Genomic DNA, 14,709 nt, shown 5'->3' on the forward strand with positions numbered 1-14,709 from the left:
ACTATTCTAAAGACATTACAAGATAATCCTGTAATTAAACAGTATTTTAACTTCTTATTTCAAAAATAATGAGTAGAACTGTAGTTAAATAAATTAATAAAATCTTTATTGTCTGATCTTTGAAGCAGAAACTGAAATGATCTCAGTCAGATGACATCAGAACTCTGAATGAATGATGTATTGCTCATGTTACAACAGTTGTAGGGGCAACGGTTGTGTTTGAGATAAAATACGTTTTTACTGTTTTGGTGCGCGGATAACTCCTTTCTTAGACTGGTAAGTTTTGTGGCTAAGTTCTAGAGCACAAATGTGCAGTTCTGAAGAGGAAAGAAAGACTAGGAGTATTATGTATATAGAAAGTCTTCTCTCTTAGTTTGGACTCTTGCCTTGCCTCTGAAATTGGGCTTTAGCTTATAGACATGTACCACATGTACTGGTTGCAAGACAGATTTTAAACTTTCAGACAAGATAATATTAAAAATTAAAAACTGATGTTTCTTTTTCCTTACAAGCAAATCCTTTGGAAGATACTACTACTGGACTCTCTTATGGAGGAATTAGGTCATTTTTTTGGCCCATTTTGGGTAGATTAACAGAATACCCTGTTCTTGTTTTTTTTTGTTGTTGTTGTTCAAGGGGCTACATTTTCTCTGAGAAGTCCACACATTTAAGCATAAATCTGTCTGGAACACTAGATTCAGATATACCAAAAGGTGATAAGCCCAGAATTCTTACGAAATTTTTGGCATTGCTGTACAATCATTAACTTTAAAAGTATTTTAGAACAAATGATTTTGAACACTGCCATTTTCTCCACCAAAAGTATAAATTACTCAACAGCTTAAAATTAACTAATTATTTGTTTAATAATGAACAATGAATGTGAATGTGCTTTCAGGCAAAGAAAACATCTTGGGCTTAAACTTAAGCAACTAGAATAAACATTCCTACCTTTCCTGAAATGTTAGTTCCTGAGGAGTACTAATGAATGCATTTCACAGAATGAAATAGCTGTAGACACTAGTATAGGCTAAAAGAAATGATCCATCTGATCTCCAACTAATCCATTAAGTCCAAACTGGCAGAAGTATGGAGTCAGGATGTGAGGGTGCTGTGCAGACCATTGGTTATGGAATCTTTTAGAATCTCATTGCCTCCATCTTTTGGGCTGAAATAACAAGTCAGAGAAGCCATGAATTCATGAGCTTTTCACTGAAATATGCTAATATGAGACTTGAACACTGGGTCTGGACACTGTTCCTGAGCTGTTCAAGGTTAGTGCTCTGCCACTTTGAGCCACATAGCATTAGTTGTGGCTGTTTGGTAGTTAACTGGACATGAGTCTCATGGACTTTTCTGCCTGGGCTGGATTTGAGCCATGATTCTCAGATCTTAGCCTTCTGAGTAGCTAGGATTACAGGTGTGAGTGGCTTGCTAATTAATTTTATAAGAGAAATGCTGGTATGAATCCATGAGTTATGTATCATGGTTGGTGAGTGAGAAATGGCATAGGGATATGCTTTTTTTTGGGGGGGGGGTCCGGTCATGGGGCCTGAACTCTGGGCCTGGGCGCTGTCCTTCAGCTCTTCAGCTCAAGGCTAGCGCTCTACCACTTGAGCCACAGTGTCACGTCCATCTTTTTTCTTTTTTGCTTACGTGGTGCTGAGGAATCGAACCCAGGGCCTCATGCATGCAAGGCAAGTGCTCTACCACTGAGCCACCTTCCCAGCCCGGGATATGCTTTTTGATGCTTACTAAGGCTGTTTATTTGTACATTCCATGAAGTTCAAATGATGTATTCTTTCTGTTTTTAAAGTTATTTTTTATTAATTTAAATATTTGCCCAAAGGGATTTCAATTAAGCATGTTAATCAATTTGTATAGTGCATCTTGATCAGTGTCACCTTCTAGCACCCACACATCTATCCCAACCTACCTATCCCATAGTTCCCATCCCTAGTTCCATCTTCACATGTATACATTGAGTATTGTGACTTTATTCACCCACCACTCCAACCTAATTTAACCTAATACAGCCTAATTCCAACCTATTAGAATGTCTGGCTTCTAAGCATTAAGTAAAAGTTTGCTGAACATTAAAAAGAAAGAGGGAGGGGTATACTTCCATGGAGGTATACTTTTCTTGATTAGGTTACTTAATTCTTTGAATCTTAAGTTTCTCAATAATAAATTGAGACAATCTACTTCTAAAGGAAATTGCCTAGAGTGATAAGACAGTATCTAGGAAAGTACTCTGTAAAGCAAAGTGCATTTCAGGCATAAATGAGCAATCTGTGTTATCAAAGTAATGGCAATTGGGGAAATTGTGTGAAAGAGAGCTATTCTGAAGAACTATTTAAAAAGTACCACTTCATGTAAATGTTATGTGAGACCATATCAATTATGAATCTAGTACTCTTTGGAAGAGGTTTACTTGTATATTATTTATCCACTTAGGTGAAGTTAGGTAGATAAACAACTTTTGATTGCACACTGGTCTTATCCCCACAGTTTAAATTCAATGTTTTCAGCTTCATTTTTACCTGTAATAAACCCCAAACAATTTTTTTCACCTTCTGCTATCTAAATTAGACAATAGGTTGCTTTGAGATAATTATATATATTTTAATCTTTAGCAGGGACAAAGGAGTCTTAAAGGGAGTGAGCCACAGACAGTGTGGGTGGTGGAGCTTTAAGTGATCTAAACCAGTGAGTTCACACACAGGGTGCATAGGGGATAAATAGTTGCAGAGATCAAATCCTATCCACGTTCACAGTCACATGGGAGAGCCTGGAAGCATTTGTAGAGCAGTTGTGTAAGTTCTTAACTCATCTCATTCACTAAGTCAGGCAAATTCCTTAGTGTATAGAAACTTTGAAATCCCACATAAGAAAAATTACATTTTTGCTAGATATTTTGAATAATCTTAAAGTGCAATATAATAGTGATGCTTTATTCCAAGATGAATGATGAAGAACATAAAATAAAAAAAAATCTCAACTGTGCTAATTAGATACTAACACTTTTGTTTTTTTCCTTTTTGTTGGTCCTGGGGCTTAACTCAGAGACTGTGTGCTGTCTTTGAGCCACAGCACCACTTCTGGCTTTATCTGGGTAGTAGTAGTTTATTGGAAATAAGAGCCCCATAGACTTCCCTGCCTCGGGTCTCAACCTCCTGAGTTGCTAGGATTACAGGCGTGAGCTACTTATCTTTTTTAAGATAAGGTCTTGATATGTAGCCCAAACTATCTTTAAAATTTTTCTTCTGTCTCAGCTTCCAAGTGCTTAGGTTACAAGCTAATACCACCACCCTAGTAACTGGATTTTAGTATATGAGTACAATTTTACTTCTGCTATTTCCATTTTTTGGATGAAATTCAAACATGAAAGTTCACCCTGCCACTTGAGAGGGTAAGTCCTTACATAATTGTATATTTGTTTGAGACTGACACACAATATTCTCCACAATTGTATTTTATTTTCTACCTTTCAACTAGAAGACTACATGTGTGTTCAACTTTGAGGGAGGGGGTTGAAGTCATCCTTTTTCTTAGATACTAAAATAGAGCCTTGTGTCCAAACACAGAGATAAACCAGACAGAACACTTGATTAGAGATAATTGGCCAGCAAGTTGGACACTGGAAAGGGCAGAAAAAAATATTTGTCATTTGTTGGAGAAATATAAGCAAAACCCTCATGTGTCATTCCTGGCATCCTCTACAGACCCAGTAAAATGGGGTGATTCTGCTGGGAGGAAACGGGGGTTGGGTCCCTCTCCTCTTCCTGAAAAGCGATGCCATAGGAAAATCATTCCAGATGCAAGATCATTACAACAAGAGAAAAAGCAGAATAATGTCAAATCAGGACCATGTCTGAGCCTAAGTTTTACAAACTATCAAAGCTAGAGTAAGATTAATTGAAAAAACCTGGCGTTTCTTACTGAAAATTTAATTCTATACTATGAATACACTCCTTTTTGTGGCAATTGATAAAAAGTATGGGGACACAAACAGTTAAAACTTAAGAAGGGTTTTTGTATGATTTGTAGGAGAAATACTTCATTTAGGCTTTAATTAAAGCCTATGATTGTCTTACTGGATTTTTTTTTTTTTTTTTGGGTGGGTCATGGGGCTTGAACTCGGCCTGGGAGCTGTCCCTCAGTTGTTTGACTCAAACACTTGAGCCATAGCACCACTTCTGGTTTTCTGATGGTTTATTGGAGATAAGAGTCTCACGGACTTTCCTGCCCAGACTGCCTTTGAACCATGATTCTCAGATCTCAGCCTCCTGAGTAGCTAGGATTACAGGCGTCAGCCACTGGTGCCAGGTTTCTTACTGCGTGTTTTAAGATGATTGGTCTGAGCTAAACAAAAGAAACCATTTTCTCCCCTCCCACATGTAAGGTTAAATGAGGCAGAAAGCAGTTTATTTTTCTGAAAGGAAGAGTTGAGACTAATTTTGTAGTTATTTAGTAAAAAATTCCTAACAATTTAGTTCCTTTGATATTCTGGATAGTCACTCTTTGTCAGATGTAGACTGTGCAAATATTTTGTCCCATTTGGTAGATCATCTCTTCGCTCTTTTGGTTGCCTCCTTTTGTTGTGCAGATTTTAGCTTGGTGCAATCCTGTTCATTTGTTTTTGCTTTGGCTTCTGCTTCTTATACATTCAAGTATTATTCAAAAAATCCCTGCCAAATTACATGTCATAAGCATCTCCTCTAGTTTTTTCCTAGTAGTTTCTCGTCATAAATGTTAAATGTTAAGTTTTTATTTCACTTTCTTTTCTCTTTTGAAAATTATATTTTAACATCTAAGTAGTTGTACAATGAGCCAATTATATAATGCATCTTGATAAATGTCACCCTTTTCACCCTCCAGCTTTTCCAACCCAACCCCTCCACTCAGTTTTCTTAGTTTTGTAGGATATGTATTGAATATTGACTGTGTTTCACTCTTTCTTTGCTTCATCTTCTGTCTCTCCTCCCCTTTACCTCTCCCTGCCTCTCAAGTGCTAGTTTCCTGTTATTTGTTTTGTTAGACTGTGATTTAGTTTTACTAAGGAATTACACCATTTGAATTCTCTCCTGCCAATACCATACTTTGGTTAATACATTTGTGTATACTTGCATACATTCCTGCATGTGTTGCATGTACATTTATAAATTAGTTCTAGCTTCTACCTATATAGGACATTTACTAGTCCGTGGTTTGAACTCAAGAAAGCTTTGTGCTTGCTCAGCTTGCTTGGTTGTGCTCTACCTCTTGAGCCATATCTCCAGGCTAGCTTTTTTCTGGAGGGGAGAGATGGAGTCTCATGGGCTTTTCTTCCAGAGCTAGCCTCAAAACACAATCATTCAGTCAAAGACTTAAAACCCTTTTCCTGAATGTAGGAAAAAAGATAATAAATACTATAAATCAGTATAGATGATTAGTGTTACAATAGAATAAGGGTTGGGGAAATTGCAATTTAAAATAAGGTTACAATGATTGGCCTCATTTAGAAAGTGACTTTTGGTTAGAAATTTGAAGGTGGCCAATGAACAAATTTCTAGCACACTTGGAGAATGTGGTCCAGGCATGGAACTATAACAATGTAAAGTCTCCAAGGCAAGAGAGAGTCTACAATGTTCATAGTAAAAAATCATGACGTTTAGAGATTATGGTTAATTGGAGCACAAAGATTGGGCGCTTTGGAATTGCATCAACTGGTGCCAAAATCTTGTTGCATGTAAACTTTATTTAGCGAGGTCACTACGCCTCTCTGAGGATGAAGGTGTCATGAAGCATCGAGTCTAACATTGTGGATTTTTGTTACATATGGAATTATTCCTAAGTGGAAAAAAATAGATTGTTGTTATGGGGTACCCAGGAGTAGACAACAAAGCCAATATGAAAGTTAAGGCAAGGCAGTGCTTCAGTGGGAGGCCCGGTGAGCCAATAATCGGTCATCTGCACTCATCATGGGTCTGGCCTAACAGAATAAATGACAAGATGATGATGTGATATTTGCATTACAAATAATTTATGGAGGATCTACTGCATGCAAGATTTTGTGTACTCGTGATCTTGCCCATGTAATTGTAACTCCTCTGTACGGTATTCTCACAATAAAAAAATTAAAAGATTTTGAGACATTCCTTTGATTCAGTTGTACAGTTTCTCATTTAACTCAGTTTTGGAAAGTCAGTGTTACCTCCCTTCTTTAGCTTTTCCTCACAGCCTTGAATTTTCTTGTGTGTGTGTGTTTTTTTTTTTTTTTTTGTTCTCATTTGCCCTTTTGTGGATGGATCATACTATGTAGTGGCTTTTGTCTCTTTAGCTACCTTTGCAGTGGCTTAGTTGTTTTAAAGTAAAATGACTAGGCTTACATTTGTCCTTTATTTTGTAAATGCCTTTGGAGAAAACTGAACATTTCCTTTCCGTTTAAATCTCAGTTGTTCCCAGCACAGTAATTTCTTGACACAGTTGTTGACTGACTGAAACTAAGTGGAGTTTAAAAGAAGAAATAAAGACTTCCTTGTCTCCTCACTGAATTGTGCTTGTTTTTTAGGCTAATGTAATTGTTTCAGGATCTTCTTGCCAGGGTAATAGGAAGCATGTACTTAAATCGCCTGTCTCTGGCTTTCCAATTAGCAGAGACATAACATGCACAATCTTGCTGTTATGAAAAAAATGTACTTATATGATTGGTTTAGGTATATAGAAATGTATTCTCTCTTCATTGTTATGGGTTAGATAACATCCTGGGGGCTGTGTCTTCTATTTATGGATCTAGCCTATTAGTCTGATGCCCCCAGAGTTTTAAAAGTTAAATCACATCAACTTAGTGAACAAATGCAGTACACACACATACACACACACACACACACACACACACACACACACACACATTCGCATGAATTTTATTTTCTACTTTTCTATGTGATTTTTAAAAATTGTCCTATCAGAATAGAGATAATCAATAGTCACTATACCTTATTGAGTCTAGTTTTAACACTTTTCAATGTAGTGGGTGGAGTAAAAACTGTAAATGGAGGGCAATTTTCTTCTCAGAGTTGAAAGGACAAACAAAACATTCCTAGCCAAGCGGTGAGGAAGGCAGGAACTCTCCTGGAAGGGAGAGCAGATCTTCCCTGGTCCTGCTTTTATGCCACTGACTGGTCTGACCCCTTCATTCCGCATACTTTTTTGAGCTGTTTCCTTAGATTGACCACAAACAAGATAGATGTTTCGTTGACCAATGGTCCCTAGAAATTTCTGGTCCAGGTTATTTATTTGTTTATTCATTTATTTTTTTAAGCAACTTGACATTGTGCTTTCAGATAGGAAAGAACATGGCCCCAAAATAGGACTTTTTCCTTTCTGCATTCTGGGAAAATTCATTCTATGCATCATTTTCTTTGCCAAAAAGGAATTGATTCTCTTTTGAACATGAGAAAGATGAACCTTGAAGAGCCCTATCAACAAATTGCATAGGATATTCTACTGGAATTGAAAAAGGCCCCATGTTGGGGTTAATTGATACAAATTGCAGAACAATAAATATGAACTCCCTCTGACATTTCTGTCAGTAGGTCCTAGACTGTCCTTGTTCTGATGAGCCAGAAAGTTGTTCTGGAGTTCATTTTTTTAAACTGTTTTCAATTAATTTGGGGGAAAAACATTTAAAGCAATGAACTTATGCTCATGGACTTTATGGCATAGACCCTAAGTTGCTGAAATATGTTTTTCCCCTCAGCATGTACTTTGGATATAGTAATTCTGGATGACTCCGTAGAGATCTGTAATATACAGATTAGTCACAGCAAAGCAAAGGGCTTCTTCTCATCAGCAATAAACAGCATGGCTATTGCTTCCTTTCTTTGTCTGTTGGATGTATCACTCTTGTTAACAGATCTCTAGATGTGATGATTACCAGTCTGTCATATGAGAAACAAATCAAGTGTGTTGTAGCAATGTCATTTACAGTGTGTAGTCAATAATATGGATCCATTTGTCCAAGAAGAGACGTGTTTTGGGATTAAAGAGAGTAATTGATAAACCAGAAGATAAATGTCATGTTCATAACATGGCATCTTATCTCGTATGCTTACTTTTTGTTTGTTTCACATGAATGATTGCTTTGATAAACATGAAAATTTTTCTTTTTAAAATCAAATAGAAAACTGTAATCTTGTAATAAATACTTGCTATTCAGGAGGCTGAGATCTGAGGATCACAGTTCAAAGCCAGATTGGGCAGGAAAGTCCGTGAGACTCTTATCTCCAATTAATCACAGAAAAGCCTGGAAGTTGGTGCTGTGGCTCAAGTGGCAGAGTGCTAGCCTTGAGCAAAATGAGCTCAGGGACAGCATCCAAGCCCAGAGTTCAAGCTCATGGACTGACAAAAAAAAGTGAAAGCTTTATTATAATTCTTTGTCTTAAGGGATTTCTGGGTAGGATAAAGCAGATGCAAGTTAGTGAAAACTTTTTTTTGCTACTATGTAGAAAAAATTTATAATATTTTTCACTTGAATTTTACATGTACCTCTACAGAAGTATTGTTCATTTATTCACTGCCAGCCAGTGAAAATGTATGCATTAGTCTTCTCAGGTTTTGATAACAAGGTACCATAAACTGGATGGCTTACACAACTAAATGTATTTAATTCTCACATTTCTGGAGGCCAAGAAGTCCAAGGCCAAGGTGTTGACCATTTCATATGGTGAGGAGAGGGAGAGAGAATGAGGAGAAAGGGGGGAACAGGATCCACAGAAAGATCCATATTTGATTCTTCTTCTTCTCCATCTTCCTCCTCCTCTTCCTCCTCCTCCTCCTCTTCCCTCTTCCTCCTCCTCCTCCTCCTCCTTGGACTTGAATTCAGGGCCTGGGTTCTGTCCCTGAACCTCTTTCTGCTCAAGGCTAGTGCTCTACTACTTGGACCACAATGTTACTTCCATCTTTTTCTGAGTAGTTTATTGGAGGTAAGAGACTCACAGACTTTTCTGCCCAGGCTGGCTTTGAACCATGATCTTCAGAGTTTAGCCTCCTGGGTAGCTAGGATTACAGGCATAAACTACTGGCACAGGGCTGGTATTTGACTTTATAGTCTTTAATCTCATCATGAGGAGCCTATCCTCATGATCTCCATAAAGACCTTACCTCCTTCTAATGCCCTCATATTGGGGATTAAGTGTTGGAGGAAGATAAATAATTACAACTACAAGATTGTTACCGAGTACTCACTGGAGCCTGAGTATTCTGTTAGAGCTAAGGGTTTAATGATGACAACGTTCCTTCATTCAGAAGATAAGTTCAGAAGATAAGAGCAAGCACAAGTGTAAGGTAGAGGAAGTGCCAAGGGTTATAGAAACATTAGAAATTGTACATAACCTATGTGAGATGTGTGCTGTTATTTCAGTCCTTTTAGATCATCACAAATAAATAATGACAATACATACATGATCTTCCAGTGTGTGTCTATGGACTTTTAAATTTATTTTCCATTTTATCAGAGCAGGTGGTTTTCTTTGCAAGGTATCATGTTATATTAATACTTGAATTTTTTTAACTTTGGGTTTTAAGATTCCCAAAGTACAGATGTATAAAATATCCCTCTTATGCAAAGATATAGCATGGCATTTCCTCAGCCAACAGAAATGCCTTTGACTTTAGGCTTTCCAATAATTATTAGATTAACTTTTTCTAGGGCTGTTCAGGATTTCATATAAAATTGAGTTTTACACTTCCATCAAAATAGGAAACCCATTGTCATCACTGTTATGGCTGAACTCGGAAGTGAGAGAGTGAAGAGGGGGCTGGGGATGTGACTCAAGGAGCAGAGCACGAGCCTAGCATGTGTGGAGACCTGGAGAATTATATGTGTGCATGTTGTGTGTGTTATATGTGTGTCTGTGTTATATAATACATGTGTGTATGTAAGAGAGAGACACAGAGAGAGAGACAGAGACAGAGAGAGAGACACTTTGGAGTCTTCTTCACTCATGATTCCTGGAAGCCATCTTTTTGTTGATGAAGGATAGCTGCAGGAGAAATTTAAGAACCGTCACTGCAGTAAAGCCATATCTCTGATTGTCCTGGGGAGGACCCTGCCCAGGACTGGTCCTGCCAACATGTGTGAGAAATACATGCAGTTCCCCTTCCCTTCCCGACAGGTAATCTTACTCTTGATTAGTAATCTAGAAATAAATATTTTGAATAAATATTTAAATTTAATAAATAATTTAATAAATATTTAAATAAATATTTAAATTGCTTTTTTGGTGCTGGTCTTGGGGCTTGAACTCAGGGCCTGGAAATTGCCCCTGAGCTTCTTTGGCTCAAAGCTAGCTCTCTACCACATCAGCCACAGTGCCACTTATAGACTATTCTGAGAAGTTTATTGGTGATAAGAGTCTCATGAACTTTCTTGCCTGGGCTGGCTTTGAACAGTAATCCTCAGATCTCAGCCTCCTGAGTAGCTAGGATTACCACCAATGCCTGGCCAGTTTTCTAAATAGGGATCATAATATTTGGCTATGGTTGGGGTACAGTATTCTTTTAAGAAACTAGGAGGGCTGGGTACTGGTGGCTCACGCCTGTAATCCTAGCTACTCAGGAGGCTGAGATCTGAGGATCGAGGTTCAAAGCCAGCCCGGGCAGGAGAGACCGTGAGAACCCTATCTCCAATAAACCACCAGAAAACCGGAAGTGGCACTGTAGCTCAAGTGGTAGAGTGCTTGCCTTGAGCTGAAGAGCTGAGGGACAGCGCCCAGGCCCAGAGTTCAAACCCCATGACTGACAAAAAAAAAAAAAAAAAAGAAACTAGGAACTGAATGGGTGCTGTGATAAACACTAACAGATTTTTAAATGTAAAATCATAGGTGTTAATTTCTCTTCTTTGTTCCAGTACTCATGGATTGGACTCTGGATACAACCTGGATTTTCTATTAGTGTGCATGTTTCTAAACAGGGTGATTACCTCTTCATTATTATGTATCATTCTAAGTAGGGTGGATTAGCTTTTGTCTTGGGAGTGTATAAATGGGGAATTACTATACCTGGTAACCTGTTAACAAAGGAGATAATAAAAAAATTGATGCAATGAACAAATTATGGTTTGATGATGTGAGTTGGTTTTGGATCCAGACTGATTGCAGTTCAAATCCTGGTTCTATATTTGATAGTCACAGGATTTTGTCTCTTGTATAACCCCTCAATGTCCTATCCATTGGATAGGAAGTTTAAGAAGTTTATTGAGGATAGTGCGAATAAAACATGTAGAAAGGTAAGACACATTATTATGTAAAAGAATGTAAGTCTTTATAAACACATATCAGGAGTTTAGCTAAGTCTGGTTCACTGTTGGGACCCTTCCTTGTCATCCCCTTGATTGGAAAACATGACAGGCTTTCTTTTACTATATTAATTATCCTAGAACATTTTTAAGGTTCCATCTAAATGATTTGTTCTGAGTCAGCTTATTAAATAAGGAATATACCCAGAACTTCCTTAAGTTAATTTCTAACAACAGTGAAAACTGTTTGTCATCACTAAGTAACATTTGAGGCAATATTGACTGTTTTAGAAGATTATCAAATGCTGGTTTGGAGGTACATAAGCCTTGGAAGTATATATTTTGTGTTTAAGGGACTTGGTGTTTTAAGCATTGTGTTGTAAACTTAATGTATCAGATCAAAGTGAATTTGGAAGATCCCATTCATTCACTGAGAGCAGAAAGAGACTGTGACACCAGCATACTGATTGCAGAGAGCATTTGGCTGAATAGTAGGAAAAGAAAGGGGGAAAAGGAGGGTTATTGTAATAGGTAGTATTATTTGAAACAATAAGTTACAGCGCAAATCACAATAAAAGATATTCTTTATGTCATCCAAACAGAATAGTTCACCAATCTGAGAATAAGTCCTTTGAAGTTCCAGGCATTTGCCATCATTTGGAGGTCTAAGGAGACATCTGTACAATCTTCTGCTCTACCTGGAAATATTAGCTTGAAACACGTGTTTGTGGGAGTCATTGTGTCTTATGGCTGATATCCTGGATGCTCTTAGGACAATGAAGTTGAAAAACAGCCTAGCAGCCGGTACACATCTAGCTCCCTGGGGTCATTTCCCAAAGCCTCCTGATGAGGCAAGCTGACAGGATACATACTCCCCCAGCCGACATCTGACACCTTTGGCTGGGGGGCACTATGGCTGTAACTTAAAATTATTGGCTAAAAGGGCAGGTCAGGAAGGCTTAATGTGGTTTATCTCAAGAGAGAAACAGCAGAGAGTTAATGACCTCATCTTCAGTTTGGAGGCTTTGCAGTGCTTTGGCAGATAAACACTGGCTTTGGGGTTGAGCTTGCAGAAAGCTCACATCAACAAAGGGAAGCACTGTGACCACCTGTGTACTTTGGCTGTGATGGTGTGTACGCAACAAATGAATATAGAGGCCAGGGCAAAGCACAGGGGAAATAGTAGTTTGTGTAAGTGCTTGTTTCATGGTACCTGTGAGAACCACATAACAATGCAGCCAACATGGTCTGACCTATGGGCTCACTTTCAATCAGAAGTCCGTTGTGAGCCTGGAAGCTGCCAAATAAACACACACTACAGAGGGAGTCTGAGACCAGAGTTGAGCTAGATGAATGGTCCAAGGTAAAAAAAAAAATGGAGAAAAGAATCTGAAGTTCAAGTAAGTACAGGATCCCAAGAGGGTTGAAGGTCAAGTTCACAGAAGATGTGCATGGAAGATGAATATTGGTTTTGGAAGTCTCAAAGGTTCTGATGGTTTTAGATTGATACTGTGAATGTGGAAGATGTTTTTGACTCTAATTCTGGCTTAATGTTGGGTATATTTTTTCGATGCATTTTAAAATTGTTATTATGAAAGTTACGTACAGAGGAGTTACAGTTACATAACTCAGACTATTTTTTTAAAAACAATGTCATCCCTTCCCTCGCTCTCTCCAGTTTTCCTTTCCATACCCGCCCACCCACTGCTGCATCTGTTCACCCTTTCTCCCACCCTTTCTTTGACCCCTTTACCCTTTCAAAGACAGATAAATGAACAAACAAGACAAAAGAAAAGAAAAGAAAACAACAACAAAGAAGAAATCCTATTTTCCTTTCTGGAGTTCATTTCCACAAATACTATTTTATGTGATCAGCATCACATAGTTATTGGACCTTTACGTTTCTCTGCTAAGAATATCCTCCTTTGGTCTCACTCTGTGTGGATGCCTAAAGACCTGTTTAATTTATTATGTCCTGGTGTATCATCATCATCATCATCATCATTTTTACCATCCAGTGTGTTAACTTGTAATTTATAGGCATTCTAGTCACTGTAAATGAAGGAAATAAAATTTCTTACCTTTAATGTTCTAGAGTTATTATAACCAAATTTAGTTAGGGAGGAATGCAAAATGCAATGCACAGCTAGACATGTAATTGCTCCATTAACATTCAATAGTTTCCACTAGTGTAGGACAACAAACCTGTACAATCATGATTACTTCTGTGTTAGCTCCTCAATTTATAGCTTTTGGCTTTTAACAGGTACACATGGTTACATTGCTTCTGCATAAATCAACAGTAATAATGCAACTCACCTGGAGTACAGGGACAGATGAGAATAATTCAGGACCAACTAGTCCTGTACTTAAGTGAATCCCAGATTAGGAAGGATTACTTCATTCCTATCATATTTTAATTCCAAACATCTCTATCATCATATTTAGCTTGTTTTGTATATTTGTTTTATTCTATTTTTTACTTCCATACTTTGTTGATCTGGTTTCCTGTGTGTGCCATTGGTATAATTTTTTTTCAGAGGTTTGTTTTGGTTGGCTCTTTCCTAGAGCACAGAATTCACTTAAGGTGGCTCCTTAAGTGAATGGGACCTTAGTTCCAAGATGTGTGTAAAGTAAGCATGTGGAGGTTACTACTGCACTTAGCCTGGCATATGCAGAAACTTTGAAAAGAAGTTATCACGTCTCCACTCATTTCTAAAAGAAGGAGAAAAGAAGAAATGTTCCTTGAATGATCAGGATGAAGTTATCATCTAAAACTCTTATTATCCCGTGACAATAGAGATAAGCATTCGATTTAATTATGTACTGGTAAAGTTAGGATAATTAACACTTCTACTTCCTTATCATTACTTTGTCTATAGAATTTTGGAGTTCCTCTTTTCTAGTTATTTATAAAATAAATAACAGGTTATTGTGACCTATAACCACCTCATTGTCTATAAAACACTTCAACTTACTGCTTTTATCTGTTTGTTAGCATTGATTGTCCAATATCCCCTATTTGCCTATCCTTCTACCCTTGCCACCTTCTAGTAATTGCTATTTCATAGTCAGATCAACTTATCAGCCTTTGCATGAGAGAGAAAACACATAGTATTTGTCTTCTGTATTACTTCATTTTTATGAGACCTGCTGATTCTAATTTTAAAATAGAGAAAAGTCTCAGAAAGATGTTGGTAATAATGGTCTTCTCACTTCTGTACCTGTAAAGGGGAGGTGGAAGCCTTACCTCCACCTGTGTAATGTCTCTGATAGAATACAGATTGACAAGACAGAGATAATAATGTCTCTACGAACACAGGACCCTGGTAGGACAGCGGGGAGACCCAAAGAAGCAATTAGTGTAAAATGCTTATGTTGTATAGAAGTCGGACACAGAAGAGTGAATCGCAAAAGTGTGGCAAGGAGAA

Source organism: Dipodomys spectabilis, unplaced genomic scaffold, assembly GCF_019054845.1.
Source record: "Dipodomys spectabilis isolate Male_0828 unplaced genomic scaffold, ASM1905484v1 ptg000063l, whole genome shotgun sequence".
NCBI classification, from domain to species: Eukaryota; Metazoa; Chordata; class Mammalia; order Rodentia; family Heteromyidae; genus Dipodomys; species Dipodomys spectabilis.